We start from the raw sequence: 16,024 nt of genomic DNA on the forward strand, positions 1-16,024 counted from the left end.
CGTCAGTGCACCTGTTATTTCTCCCGCCATCTCTTTTAGTACCCTGGGATGCATTCCATCAGGGCCAGGAGACTTATCAATCCTTAGCTCCATTAGCTTTCCCAACGTTACCTCTTCCGTAATAATGATTGTTCCCAGGTCCTCACCTACGTTCGTCTCTTTGTCAATTACTGGCATGTTATTAATGTCCTCCACTGAGAAGACCGATACAGAATACCTGTTCAATGCCTCGGCTATTTCATCATATCCCATAACTAAATTCCCCTTCTCATCCTCTAAAGGACCAACGTTTGCTTTGGCCACTCTTTTTCATTTTATATATTTATAGAAACTTTTGCTATCTGTCTTTATATTCTGTGCTAGTTTTTTCTCATGTTCCATCTTACTATTCTTTATAGCTCTTTTGTAGCTTTCTGTTGACCTTTAAAGTTTTCCCAATCTTCTAGTTTCATGCTGCTTTTGGCCACTTTGTATGCCTTCTTTTTCAATTTGATAGCCTCCCTTATTTCCTTAGACACCCATGGCAGATTACCCCTTTTCTTCCAGTCCTTCCTTTTCACTGGAATATACTTTTGCTGAGCACTTTGAAAAATTGCTTTGAAAGTCCTCCACTGCTCGTCAACTGTCCCACCGTAAAATCTTTGTTTCCAGTCCACTTTAGCCAAGTCCTCCCTCATTCTATTGTAGTCCCCCTTGTTCAAGCGCAGGACCCTGGTATTGGATTTTATCTTCACACTTTCCATCTGTATTCTAAATTCAACCATACTGTGATCACTCCTTCCAAGAGGATCCCTAACCATGAGGTCATTAATTATTCCTATCTCATTACACAGTACTAGATCTGGGATCGCTTGCTCCCTCGTCTGAGGGAGATCCCTCAGTGCGGACCCTCACCCACCGCACAGGTTAAAACTTGCTGCCAGGGGCGAAGGAGAAGACTGCCTGGTGCTCAGAGTTCGCGCAAAGATGCGATAGAGGGTCGCTTACAGCGACAGCAGCGTTCAGCAGTGCCCAACCCCAACTTATTACCTGTGTCCAGGCCGCGCTGGCCAGAGCGGCGCAAGCGCAGTCGCTAGTGGCGCGCGCTAATATATTCAACAGGCTTTTGATTGGCTGTTTGTTCGTGGCGTCATAGCGTAGCACCAGCGTTGTTGTCAAGGTGACGGCGAATGGTTTTTTTTTCTGTTTTAAAGGTGCGGTTGCGCACTCCGCAGGGAATATTTTGTTCTCGGCGGACAATAAATATTTGATGGATTCAGTTTTCACTGCGGTTGTTTTTCTCTTGCGTGTTTACAATCCGTACAACAGCCAGAATTTGATTCACACTTTCAAGCCAGAAGAGCAGCAAGAAAGATTAAAGGGTCATGGTCCTCTGGTAAAGAATATTACTGTTAACCAGATTTATTAACGATGTGTAACGACAGCTTCAGCAATGCATCATTCTCAAATACTATGGACAACTGGTATTCGATCAGGAAAAACTGATGAAGACAATTTAATCAGTACTCGGAGAAAGGGAAAGAAACAAACATGATTTTTTGTTCTGGATGCAAATGTTGCTGATGGAATTTTTAAAAAGGTGTATTCACATTAAAAATCCAGTTAAAATGTTAGTCAAGCAATTAAAGTTATTTCCTCAGAGACCAAAATAAGAAGCAATTCAGTGGATTGTCTCAGTAATTCATAAACACTTCAGCAATTGTGTTGCTAAGTCCTTGATCCCAGATACTGATGGGGATTGCGTGGGATAAGTCCTCCCCCTCAGTTGTGGACATAGGGAGATACAAATCGGGCAGACTGTTGTTTTTAAATAGAAATCTGCTAGACAGAAGGTTAAAATACAAGAGAACCCACTAATGTGGGGAAGTATCTTCTTCTTTGGCCTCCTTGTCTCGAGACAATGGGTAAGCGTCTAGAGGTGGTCAGTGGTTTGTGGAGCAGCGCCTGGAGTGGCTATCAAGGCCAATTCGAGCGGGACAGACTCTTCCACAGGCACTGCAGATAAAATTGGTTGTTGGGGCTGTTACACAGTTGGCTCTCTCCTTGCACTTCTATCTTTTTTCCTGCCAACTGCAAAGTGTCTTCGACTCGCCACTCTTTAGCCCCGCCTTTATAGCTGGCCGCCAGCTTTGGCGATCACTGGCAACTGACTCCCACGACATATGGTCAATGTCACAGGACTTCATGTCGCGTTTGCAGATGTCTTTAAAGCGGAGACATGGACGGCCGGTGGGTCTGATAGCAGTGATGAGCTCACTGTACAGTGTGACCTTGGGGATCCTGCCATCTTCCATGTGGCTCACATGGCCAAACCATCTCAAGCGCCGCTGGCTCAGTAGGGTGTATATGCTGGGGATGTTGGCCGCCTCAAGGACTTCTGCATTGGAGATACGGTCCTGCCACTTGCTGCCAAAGATTCTCCGGAGGCAGCGAAGATGGAATGAGTTGAGATGTCGCTCTTGGCTGACATACGTTGTCCAGGCCTTGCTGCCGTGGAGCAAGGTACGAGGACACAGGCTTGAAACACTCGGACTTTTGTGTTCCAAGTCAGTGCGCCATTTTCCCACACCCTATAGGCCAGTCTGGACATAGCAGCAGCCGCCTTTCCCATGCGCTTGTTGATTTCTGCATCGAGAGACAGGGTTACAGGTGATAGTTGAGCCTAGGTAGGTGAACTCTTGAACCACTTCCAGAGCGTGGTCGCCGATATTGATGGATGGAGCATTTCTGACATCCTGTCCCACGATGTTCTTTTTTCTGAGGCTGATGGTTAGGCCAAATTTGTTGCAGGCAGCCGCAATCCTGTTGATGAGTCTCTGTAGACACTCGTCCGTGTGGGATGTTAATGCAGCATGGTTCAGTAGCCCATATAGAGTGATCAAAAGAGTAGGTAAGGTAGATTACTTGATTGATACCCCGATCACAGGAAGAAGAACCAGTTGTGTCACATCAATATGTCAAAGCAATATTATCGCAGGGAGGAGGATAAACCAGTACAGGTATGTCAGGTAATCAGGACTGTTGAGAAGGAAAAGGATAGTGAGGATGAGACAGAAGGAGGCCTAGATAATTCTCAGATTGAACCTCTATCAGATTAGTGAATACAGAATGGCTAGGAAAATTGGACAGCATGCTTTTGCACTTAGAGGCAAAACAACATGAAGACCTAACCAGGCTTTTCACAACATTTAAAAGAGTCTGTAGGGATAAGCCAGGATGTATAACCTTAGCCACACATAATGTGGATATAGGGGGAACTGTTCCTTTAAAACAACATCCTTACCGCTTAAGTACGGACAAATAGGTCCAAGTAAAAGCAGAAATCCAATACATGTTGGAAAACAATTTGATCGAACCTAGTCAAAGCAGCTGGACTTCAGCAAGAGTTCTAGTACCTGAACCAGTTTTGTATAGACCACAGAAAAGTCAATGCAGTAACGAAGACAGTCTCCTACCCAATTCCACGTTTAGAATACTGTATCGACAGAGTGGGCAGTGCTAGGTTTCTTGACAAGATCAACTTGTTAAAGGGATACTGGCAAATTCCTTTGACTCCTTGGGCGAAAGAGATATCAGCTTTTGTAACACCTGACGGTCTTTATCAGTGCCGGGTGATGCCATTCGGGCTCAAAAATGCTCCAGCCACTTTTCAAAGATCAATGAATCAGGTGGTAGCCAGTGTTCCCAACTGTGTAGTGTATCTCGATCATGTACTAATATACAGTAACACTTAGCAAGAACACTTAAATTAGCTTAAAAATTCTGTTCAAAAAGTTACAAGCAGTGGACGTTTAGTGATAAATCTGGAAAAAAGAGAAATCGGAAAAGCAAGAGTAACTTACCTCGGACACATAGTGGGGCAAGGACAGGTATTGCTAAAAACGGCAAAGATACAAGCCTTAGTAGCGTTCCCTATCCCCAAATCTAAACGGGAAATAATGAGGTTTTTAGAAATGTGTGGTTTTTACAGGAAATTTGTATGGAATTTTAACTGATTTGCTACTAAAAAATTCAAACAAAGTAGTATGGTCAGATGAATGCCAGGCAGCTTTTGAAAAGCTAAAGGCAATCTTAACTAATGAACCAGTGTTGGCCGCTCCAAATTTTACTAAACCCTTTAAAATAGAGATCGATGCTAGCGACCTGGGGGTTGGTGCAGTCCTATTGCAGGATAACATAGAGGAGCCAGTAGGGTACTTTTCAAGAAAACTAAATTGCCGTCAAAAAAAGTATTCCACGGTGGAAAAAGAAACATTAGGACTTTTGCTGGCTCGCAAACATTTTGAAGTATATGTCCACCAAGACTATAAAGAAATACTAATATACACTGACTATAACCCGTTAACGTTTGTGGAAAAATTTTAAAACAGAAATGCTAGAATATTTAGACGGAGTTTGTTGTTACAGACTTATCTTTTGAAAATTGTACATATTTCAGGGAAATACAATGTTATCGCCGACGCTTTGTCACGAATTTAACCATGTTAAGTTATATGGATGGCGATGGTACAAAGAAAATTCTGTAAATTATCAATGGGGTGAATGGTGCCTGAATGTGAAAAATGTTAGAGTGTTTTTTCCCAGTTTCTTTTTTTTTGTATTTTTTGTCTCCTCTGTTTAAAACAGTGTGCCTTTAAACAAAAACAAGAAATGCCGGATTCACTCAGCAGGTCTGGCAGCATCTGTGGAAAGAGAAGCAGAGTTAACGTTTCGGGTCAGTGACCCTTCTTCGGAACCTTTAAAACTCTGTTAAAAACAGTGTACCTTTAAGACAGAGAGAGAAGTTTTAGATTTCTGAGAATACTGTGCCACTGCTGCACTTGGTACCTAGGCGACAGCAGGAGAGTGAGGAATTAACATGGTATAATGTTTCAAAAACATTTTTGGGAGATACCAGTGAAGCGTGCTTACTGAAGGAAAGAGTTGTCCATTTCTTTCAGCAGAAATTCTACAATGAGCTACAAGTCATGTTAGTTGCCTAAGGAGGAAAAAAACCCTTTGAAGAGACCATTTGTATTGCTGGAGGTAGCAAAATTCCTTTTATTTACTTCCAATCTAAGAGTCTTTGCTTCAAGTTTGACTCTCTCTTGACTGATTGTGTTTTCTGGAATTTGCAGTAAAGTTTCGACTGAGAGAGAGACTGTCGATCTTTAAAAATTCAAATAGATCTATTGTTGTGCTCATCGTTGAAAGAACAGTTTGACAGCTGCTGCAGCCGAAGTGTTTTCAATGCCGAACCATTGAAGGATGGTTTCATCAAATCTGCGTGGAGATTTCAAGTGGCGTTTGATTATTTTTACACCAGGATACCTCACCCAACAGGAACGTAACCAACAGCTAATTTTTTTAAACATCATTTTGTTTTAAAACCGGTTAACCGTTGATTTTGAGTGTGTGGGTATGAATGGGGGAGTTAGGCTAAAATAAGAAGTTATAAGGCCTATAGACATAGGTTTATCTTAACATTGTTTAAGATTCTGTTCTCATAAATAGTTAAATTGTTGTTGTCTAAAGATACCTGGTTTGGTCTGTTTTATTCTGGGGGTTACTAGAGTTTGTAATTTGGCTGTTTTCTGGTTGGATGGGAAAACTTTAATAATATGCTGTGACCTGTGGAGTGATAGGACTGAATTGACGGTGCATTGCTCCCACCTCGGTCGTAACAACTGCCTGAGAGTTAGTAGAGGCAGGTTCAATCAAGGCCTTCAAAAGAGAACTGGATAAATATCTGAAAAGAAAAAAAATCGCAGGACTACAGGGAAAAGGCAGGAGAGTGGGACTAGCTAAGCTGTTCTCGCAGACAGCCAACACCGAAACAATGGGCCGAATGGCCGCCTTCTGTCCTGTAACCATTCTATGATTCTATAAGATTAATATGTTACATTTAATCATGAGTTATTTTAGCTGTTATTTTAATAGGAGTACCATTGGGGAATTTGAAGATTGATGTCAAGAAGATTAAATTTTAGTTAAATTAAAAACTTAATCAAAAAGATGAGCACCAGTTATTTCCTCAGTCAGAGGGATTCTGATCATCTGCTCCCCTAGATACGCACTCACATTTATGGTTGAAAGCAGATTACCTCGCATGCTCAAGCATAAAAAGGCTACACGCTACTATAGTCCTCTGAGGGGTGCCACTGTCCAGTTTACTAATCTGTTTGGCTCCGTAACCTTTTGGTCAGCTATGTGGCCGGGTCCAATCTGGACCTCCTTTGTTATCTCTTGCCCCACCCCCACCTCACTTGCTTATAACCTGTGACTTTTCTAATATTTGTCAGTTCCGATGAAGGGTCACTGACCCGAAACGTTAACTCTGCTTCTCTTTCCACAGATGCTGCCAGACCTGCTGAGTGATTCCAGCATTTCTTGTTTTTAGTACAATACTAATCTTAGAGACTTAGTAGTTGGCAGGAAAAAAGACAGAGGCGCAAGGGGAGAGCCAACTGTGCAACAGCCCCGACAAACAAATTTCTCTGCAGCACCTGTGGAAGAGCCTGTCACTCCAGAATTGGCCTTTATAGCCACTCCAGGCGCTGCTTCACAAACCACTGACCACCTCCAGGCGCGTATCCATTGTCTCTCGAGATAAGGAGGCCCAAAAGACTAATCTTACTAAGTTTAACAGGCATATAAATAACATGAGGAGCATTGGAATCTCTAGATCTAGAGGATTTAATATGTTGGAAAGTGTGAGCACAGCAAGTATCATCCTCAGAGGGTGTGTTCGTAGAGAAGTAAGGTTCCGTAGCTGCCGCTCAATCTTGAATCAATAAAGTCCTGTTGGCATAAACTAAAATGCGTTTTAGTCTATTTTTAGTCACATTTCAGCCAATGTCTTCACACCAGGAATAAAGTGAATAGACTTTCACTTCAGGGAATTCTGATTTTTCCTGGATATAAGTGTCATTTGTTACTTGATTATCTTTATAACAGGTGTACGTTCCAACAGAAGCTAACTTGACGATACAAAGAGTATTTCTGCCGTGTTTTCCTTTGTGCCATTGCACTCTTCCAATGTTATGATGAATGGGACCATCACATGCATTACCTCCCCTCCAAATGTCACTCGGGTCAAATGCAGTTAAATGTTTGATTTCTCCTTGGCTGTAGGAAATCGTACAGTGTGAGATGTTCAATTAGTAAGACATTTCTTGCATGTCACATGCACTGCTTGCGTCCGGAAGACCTTGACAAACAATTTACCAGTACCTTAATCCTTTCTTTACGCGAGAGCAAGTCCCATCACTGAGTCTTTGGTGCTTTGTTCCTTTCCCACAGTGTTTCCGTCTTCTGATACTGTGACTTGACTTTTGCTCATTGCATCAGGTGTAGTTCCCAGTGAAACCAAATTTTGAGGAGCTGCAAGGTCCTGCTTGGGGGAGGAACCATTATTGACGCAGTTGGTTGCAGTTCGATTAGCACGTTTCCGATGTCGTCCTCCAGGCTATGTCCTGAAATGACTGCACCTTGTACTGTTCCTCCATTCCTGTACCCTTCAGGACACCTCTTCAGGTTGTCTAAAGAGACAATTTTAAGAGATTGCTTGCCATTCAGCAAGCAAATGTTTTGACAGTTCTTTCATTAATAATAGAATGTATTTGAATAGATTTCTTCCACTTAGGTCTCAAACCAGGTTTCTGTTCAATCTTTCTCTCATGAACCCACTCCCCAGTTACAGGTTGCCAAGATTTGGTAATTACCTGTTTTTGTCTATTCTTCTCTCTGATCCGCTGATCAATTTTATGAATTTGATCCGTTATTTCTTGTTTCAAATCTAATTGTTGCTGTCAGGTCAAGGAGTCAGAAAGCGTAGACGCAATAAAAGAACCGTAAGTGGTGTATGCATTTCAACCCCACACATTAATACGGTGTTCTAGGGAACACTATCCTTGATGCACACGTGGGCACATTATTTAGTGATAACTGTACCTCTGGAATGATGGCAGCCCACTTATTCCCTCTTATTCTCAACAGTTTGGTCAATAGCTTTTTTACATCCTGGTTTTTACGTTCCACCAGTCCCACTGACTGCGGATGACGTGATGTGTTGTGCTCCAACCCAATTCCCCTTTGCACACAATAGTCTTTGAAAACCATGGAAACAAAGGCTCTGCCTTGATCAGAGTGTCAGACTTTGGGTGCACCAGCTACGGTAATAATTTCAGTAATAGCACTGACAAGTGCGTTTTTCGAAACAGTTTTTGTGGGGACCAGCCAGCAGAAAGAATTTGAGCCATCAACACAAATGAGAACATGTTTATACCCCATTGATGGGGGAAGTGGTCCAATGAAATCAACAAAAAATTTCTCTATTCCTTTATTAAGCTTCACAGGAGCCAATGGTAGTGGTTTAATAAATGATGATTTGTTGATCTAATTACTTGGCTCACAATTTGCCGCATATGTTTTCCAGGCTTTAAGCATGCCTGGCCACCAATATAAAGCAGTCAATTTACAGAATGTTGTTCGGGCACCACTATGCGCCTGACCTATACCCTCATGAGCTTGTTTTACAAGCTGTTCTCATTTGTGACTCGGGGGTACTTCCTGGACACCCTTGGGCAACTTAACCAGTACAATACCAGTCGAGGTCTCCGAATAAAAGTACTTTGATAGATATTCTTTTGGATTCTCTTTTGTTGGGTCTAATAGCTGAAATAGTTCCTCATCCTGATTAGCTGTCCGTACTCCTTTAGTGATTCCATTAACTGTGGCGGGCCCCTCTCGTGGTGGGGGTGGGGGGGGGGGGTTGCTGTCACGCAGTCTGAGTGTTTTGCCTGTCCATCTGAAAGACTGTTTCCCTTTGAGTGTACTGAACCAGTGGTATGCCCGGGTACATGAATTGCCTGACAATTACGTTTCTCCTTTTAGAAATAGAGAATACCTTCCCACAATGATTTGTGTTTTATGGGTTTACCTTTGTGATTGATAAAGCCTGTTTGCTCCCACCAAGTTGGTTGCAAGCCCGTTTACAATAGTCACTATCTGTACAAATTAATGAAGGCTTGACAGGGTCTGCCTTCTCTAAACCAAACCGTAATGCTGCAGCTTCAGCATACTGTGCCGTTCATTGGCCAAGGGGTATGGACAGCAAATCTTCTGGATAGAAAGAATAAGAATCCTGAAAGGTACCTATGACTATCCTTATCCCAGAATGGAACCTGAACAAGGTGTTAAAATATGTCAGGACCTAATTGCAACTAGGCTTTAAAGTGAACTTTAAAGGAAATTTCCAAACCACAAAAGTAGAGTGAGGGAGTTATGATTTAAGATCCACAGGATGTTCTCGATGGTGGGGGAGTCCAGAACCAGAGATCATAGTCTAAGGATATGGGGTAAACCTTTCAGGACTGAGATGAGGAGAAATTTCTTCACCCAGAGAGTGGTGAGCCTGTGGAATTCGCTACCATAGAAAGCAGTTGAGGCCAAAACATTGTATGTTTACAAGAAGGAGTTAGATATAGCTCTTGGGGGGATTCTTGTGGTTGTATACAGAATGCTACTTGAGATGATTTATTAACTTTTAGATATTTATTAATGAATTGAACATGCAATACACTTTAAGTGGCTAAGTATACTACAATATCAAAGATTACTAAGAGATATAAAACATAATCTTATTTCTAAAATAGAATCCAAAAGTTCAACCTTGACAATGTTACAGCAAAATATCTTAGAATATCCATCAAAATTTAAAGTAAACTTTTACCTTAAATTCCCCAAGTGCCATACGTTGAGAAGCATTGATGAGGAATTCAATACTCTTGTTTTTTTTTATTCAAAACGCTCATGTTTATAATGTTTCTAATCTTTCATTTCATCTTTTAGAATGTAGGTGTTACCTTTCTGTGTGTGTTTTTCCTACTTTTGAGATCCATATATGGTAATATCATTAGCTACCATCCCCACTTAATGTATTTGCTGGAAATTCCCTTCTCTTGAAGTTGTGAGCTTTTAACTGGTCAAAATGTTTATAACTGGGTTTACTTGGCATCTGTTTTTGTAAGTACTATTTCATTTTGTAATTTGTCGTCTGTAATTGTCTTTTTATGGTACCTTGTATCATCCTCTTGAGTCAGTCTGTCTATATCACTAACACTATCAGCTAATTAAGTTTATTGGTATCAGTCCTGACCTCACATAAGATGTCCCAGTGTGTTTCATCTTCTAATTCCATTGTAGCAGAGACCTTGGAATAGATTTTGTAATTTTAAAAGTGTTTCTGGTTCACATTCTATTGTAACAGGGATGTTTATGTATTTTTAAACTCTGCTCTTAAAAGGGGAGTTCAGTGAATCCTGAAAACTGGCCTTTTATTTGTATTAATTATCTCTAAATTCTACCTAGTTAAGCCTATTAGACCCATGTTTCATCACAGTCCACAGACATTTAATGGACTTGTCGGACAAAATTTCTAGTATTCTGGTATGTGAATTTGACACCCTCTTTAAGGAATCTGTGATATCTGTATGCAGGTAAAACAGGATGTTGAACCAGTGAGATTCCTCACTTAAACATGCAGGCAGAAAAGCAGGTAGTAAAAAACAGGAAATATAAATTATATTTAAATCATTGTACAGGAAGTGAAATTAAGATCGGGACATACATATGGGATTCAGGGAAAATTCATAAAAGAGCAAAACACAAGAACTATATAAACATTAAATTTTTATATTTTAAATATCTGCAACATTAATTTTCTTCTAAAGGAATGAGATATCACGCTTGTAAAATTAATTTTTAAAAGCCTGAGAGATTTTCCAGCAGAAATGATCACTTATTATGCCATTAAAAACACATTCACGTCTCATTACACTGGCCCTAACCTTTTCTGCCCTTTTACAGAGCGAGAATTGTGGCTAATTATCCTAAATTTGCACCAATGATAGTGATGTCTGTGCAGATTCCATCACCGAAGACTGCAACAGCGCAGCCTGTGGCGGAGTAGAGTATTGCTGACAGAAGCTTCCAGATTTCTGCAGTTAACTGCACATTTGTGGATGCCAGAAGTTGCTGTCAGCTTACCCAGTAATAATGGCGAGTGTTGACAGCCTCACTGTTATTAATACAGCAAAATCTGGTCTATTATCTTGGTGGTGCACAGACAAGAAAATTTGGCAGGGATGATTATTCAATCATCTGGCTGCTACAAAACAGAGCAGTTTTCCTTCCATTAACTTAAATAGAAGGAAAATTAAGTTAACTTTGTTACCAGTGCATGATCTTACCCACCAGATTTTCCTGTCAGCCCTCTGCCCAAGCAATGCTTGATGCCCTGATGGTAAAGACGAAAATATATTCATTATCTCAGTCAAGTATAAACAGAAGCATTAAGATATTAAAAAACAAAGAGTGTGTAAATAGCTAAGAAAGTTGAAATTAATAGGAAATACAAGAAGATTGGAAAGATGGAAAGCATAGTAAAATTGGAGGTCAACAATGAAACTAAAACAGGTTTGAAAATGAAGATATAGTAAAAAGTTACTGAAGTCAGTGTTCAGACCAGAAGGATACAAGGTGCCGAGAGATATTGGGGTAAAATTTCCTCAAGAGTTCTCCCAATCTCTGGCTGTTTATTCAAGATTTTCTCCAATCTGAAGTTATGGCAGCAGATGAAGAAAACCCCATAGAAATTTTACACAATTGTTTTTAAAGCTCACATTGGTGCTTCTTTAGAACAGCATACAAAGCCAGTGACAGAGAGGTCAAGTAGGAATAGGAAGGGGCGTTAAAGTGGCGAACCATGTTCCCTTTAAAACTTTGTTGTGTGTGGCCAATTTTCATATTGTGCAGTCCCTTTAAATTATTTTCATGGCTGCTGTGTACGTGCATTATTTATCATGGAACAAGGTGTGCATGTCACCTACCAGGCTGCTGCATGGCTGCACACCCATGCAGCTTAGTGGGGATGTTGGTGACGAGTCACAGGTAGCTTGCAATTGCGCTTGCAGACAGAATGGAGGTGTTGGGTAAAGTGATCACCTAATCTACATTTGGTTCCCTCTCTGTGGAGAGAACTTCAGTAACTTCAGACTTTAGTTGTATCCATACATTCTAATTTGTTTTAATTTCATAGCTGACCCCCTGCCAGGTTTTCCATTTCTTTATTTTCTCCAAATTCAGCAGCTCTTCCCACTTCCTTAACTCTATACATACCCTCTGTTTCTTTATAAACCTTCTGTCTGTTGTTCGACTGAGATGATTTGTTGCATCATCCCACTCATAATTCCCTTTTATGTATATTTCCCTCTCCCTTATTTCAGATTGTATCAACATGCTCATCTGCCTCTCAATTTTCAATTCTGAAAAAGAATCAGTACCTGAAACATAAATTTGCCTATACTCTGCACAGAGGCTAACTGACCTACTCTGCGTTTCTGGAAATTTCTGTTGCACTTTTGATGCAGTTGTTAGCCAGCTGCAAGAAAGTTCAGTTGAGCTGAACTCTGTATTTACTTTTCTATCCCCCTTGTGGGAAGTTACCTCATGTCCAACCAGTACTGCCACACGGAATGTGACTTGAATCAGGACACAACAGAGTAGGTGTTTAAATCCAAGTCTCTCCCTTCTACACACAGCATGACTGTCAGTGTTCTTCCTAATGCTGTTAATACTGATCAATATAGTATCCTCCACTTTGCAACACTGGGAGAAACTACCTCCAGACTCTAACTTGTATGGTGCTGGTAGACTGTACTGAAAGTGCATGATAATTTAGATACTATCATAATAGTACAAAGCCAAACCATTTATTAGTATATTTGCATTAGAACAGACATTTTTATTAAGTTTAAAATTTTGCCTGTAATTTTTCATGACTTGTTGTCATTAGTTTGAAATGAATAACTGCTAAGAAATAACCCAAACCATTGGCAAAAATGATAGTAAAATTTTAATGAGGTTTAGTTTGAAACTGTGAACCTAATCAGTCTAATAGAATTGGGATCAAAGTAACCTCCAGTGTTTTCAACACTTTTTCACTACTAGAGCCTTTATCTTTAATGAACATTATTATTAAACTGATATATGTAGCATTGGTACAATAGCTTGTTCTGTTCAGTATGTCATCTTATCATTCTCATTTAATTACTTTGCTATGCAGCTCTCTCCCAGAAAGACAAAGAGCTCATTATTTCTGTAGTTAAAGCTATTGAAACATTGGAAAAACTATCCTTGAATATCTTGATTAATGTATTTCATTAAAAAAAGCAAAAGTGCATTTCTAAAGCAAAAAAGTCACGAAGAACTTTTTTAATTCTTTCAGGGATGTGGGCATCGCTGGCTAGGCCTGCATTTATTGCCCAACCCTAATTACCCTTGAGAAGGTGGTGGTGAGTCGCCTTCTTGAACCGCCGCAGTCTTTGCGGAGTAGATACACCTACAGTGTTGTTACGAAGGGAATTCCAGGATTTTGACCCAGCGGCAGTGAAGGAACAGCGATCGACAGGGCTCATTGTCATTTCCGGTGCCTAGGTTGATGCCGGGTGGTCTGTCCAGTTTTATTCCTTGTGCCGTTCCTTGTTTCAGTCAATATGCCAGATATTTTTTTTTTAAAAGCCGGATTGAAACTAAACTTATCTACTTAATTTTTTGAACTTTTTCTGCTTTATTTTCTCCCCCCCCCCCATCCTTCCCAAGTTTCATTCTCAATCAAGGGGAGGTTAACAGTCCAGGAGATACGTGACATCATTTCTGCTCCTCAATCACATTCAATCATTGGGTAAGGGATTGCCCTCGATGACCAGGTTGAGAATAGCTAAGATTGAAATTCAAATGCAGGTCTTTGGATGGAGTAGCTGAGTCACCATTGTTCTGATGATGTAATTACCAGTCTGTGAACTTAGATTTGTATACTGTACATTCCTAATCAGTGTAATATAATTTAAACATTTTTTTGTATGCGTTCAGGGGATGTGGGTGTCACTGGGTAGGCCAGCATTTATTGCCCATCCCTAATTGCCCTAGAGAAGGTGCTGGTGAGCTGCCTTCATGAACTACTGCAATTCTTGGGGTGTAGGTACACCAACAGTGCTGGTAGGAAGGGAGTTCCAGGGTTTTGACCCAGCGACAGTGAAGGAACGGCGATATAGTTCCAAGTCCAGGTGATTCCCTGGCTATCCATAATTCACAAAAAAGTCATCTCAACCATTTGTTGGAAGAGTTCAGTATTTTGATGTCAATCACATAACCCATGCAACCTCCAAATCGATGAAGCACCTAGACATGCCTGGCCACTTGTTTGCTTCCTAACTTAACAAGTTTTTATTCCTGAGAGATCTCTTAAGATGTCCTGATAAGGAAGTACATATTTACGTCTCAATTAATGAACCACCCTTGGGCCTGTGGCCTTGAAGGCTTGTCTTCAATACCTGGTAAGGAATGTTTATATAAACCTTCACAGTTTGATCATCATGAGCCCTTCCCTTTCCCAGCATTCAGTATGACTACTGACTCCATATTTTGACAAATTTAAGACAATTCTTGGAATATTTCTCCTACATTGGGCAAAGAGAAGTCATCTGGCGTAGCACAATGTGAACGGTATGTGCTGAACTCAGGACAATTAGAATATAGATGACATTGGAGTCTTTTAACCATGATCAATTTCAGTGAGAAAATATAAGGTCCATAATAAAGAAATGGGTTTGTCTTATAATTATTGGGTGTGAAAATGTCTCAGAGATAATTAATGACTGCTGTAGCTTTGCAAATGATGCTTGGGATTGTTGATGCTGATTAATTCTTACATTACAACAGTAACTACATTTCAAACATGCTTCATGAGCTTTAAAGCACCTTGGGATGTACTGAGGTTGTGAAAGACATTATATAAATGCAAGTTTTTTTCCTTTCAGCAATTAGAAGAGGTCGGTACTAATTCGTTTGCAGGATTGGGGTTGGAGGTGTACTAAATTTACTGCAAAATATGCATGGTTGGGCAGCATTCAGTGGGAACTTGGCTGTTCTAAAAATACTTTAGGTAAAATCAATGGTTTTAAACCTTTGGGTGACAGTACAGACATATTGCTGCCATTAATTTATTTTTATTCGTGTTGAACCTTGTTTATCTAGGTGAGGAGTGTTAATGTAGGAAAAGGAACATCTCACTTTTCCACATATTGATTATGGGTTAAATGCAAACTAGCACTTATCCTACTCAGCTCCAACATTTGGCTTTAGCCCCCTTCAGAAGATTAAGCCATGTTGTGCCAGTGTGCCATTCATATTTCCTTATCTTTATGTTTTCTCCAAAGAAGACTGCTGATTAATGCTGAGCCTGAAACAATGTTGTGTTTGGACGAAGTTGAGACTGTGTGTTATTTCAGCAGGATCCTTGCAGACCTCCAACAGTGCAGACTTTTACCTTATTTGTGAACACTGGATTTTGACGTGAGTTTGTGTCATAAGGTTAGCTACCCTATGCTAATGTTAGCAAAAAAGTTGCTGCGAGTTAAAGGTAGGAACTGTCCCCGGAGAGAATCCAGTTTGCAGAAAGGGGAAGCCCTGGGTTTCTTTGTCGGACCTGGAGGAACAGTCCAATTCTCCTGGCCCACAAGGAAACCTGTGTAAGTAAAAATGAAAATCACCTGGCTACAGATGTGCCTTCAGCTGCCTGGGTCCTAATTTTTAGAATTTCATCCCCTAAACCTCTCCATCTTTCTGCCTCCTCTGCTTTAAGATGCTCCTTAAAACCTTCCTTGGGCCAAGTTTTTGGTTACCTCTCCTAATATCTCCTTATGTGGCTCAAATTTTGTTTGATAACGCTCCAGTGACATGCCTTGATATATTTTCCTATGTTAAAGGCATTTTATAAATGCAAGTTGTTGAAATAGATTTGAGGGTTATAGAAAGAAGTTTAGACTTGATATTAAGTTGAGACTCTCACTCTGTGAGGCTAGCTGGAAAATCTACTGAAGTGGATGTTCTCCTGAGATTAGGATTTATAAAGATAACCTCATCTGAAAATCCTTGATGCTGACGGCAAATACAAGAAGTGGTTTCCTGACAAACAGAATGACAT

At 40.5% G+C, this 16,024-nt stretch overlaps 1 protein-coding gene across 3 annotated transcripts in view; it reads right to left on the bottom strand.

Moving 5' to 3' along the window:
- The window catches only part of LOC137375371 (GPI mannosyltransferase 4-like), a 28,537-nt gene extending 27,448 nt beyond the window's left edge, over positions 1-1,089 (bottom strand). For 2 of the 3 annotated variants that reach the window (XM_068042448.1, XM_068042446.1), the window contains exon 1: positions 1,030-1,089. The gene's annotated coding sequence lies outside the window, so the exon portion shown is untranslated. Of the gene's footprint in view, positions 1-898; positions 1,007-1,029 lie in introns of those variants that run through there. The other variant, XM_068042447.1, reaches the window with a different exon arrangement.
- Between the last annotated feature and the right edge of the window lie 14,935 nt (positions 1,090-16,024).

This window comes from Heterodontus francisci, chromosome 11 (assembly GCF_036365525.1).
Source record: "Heterodontus francisci isolate sHetFra1 chromosome 11, sHetFra1.hap1, whole genome shotgun sequence".
In the NCBI taxonomy this organism is placed as follows: Eukaryota; Metazoa; Chordata; class Chondrichthyes; order Heterodontiformes; family Heterodontidae; genus Heterodontus; species Heterodontus francisci.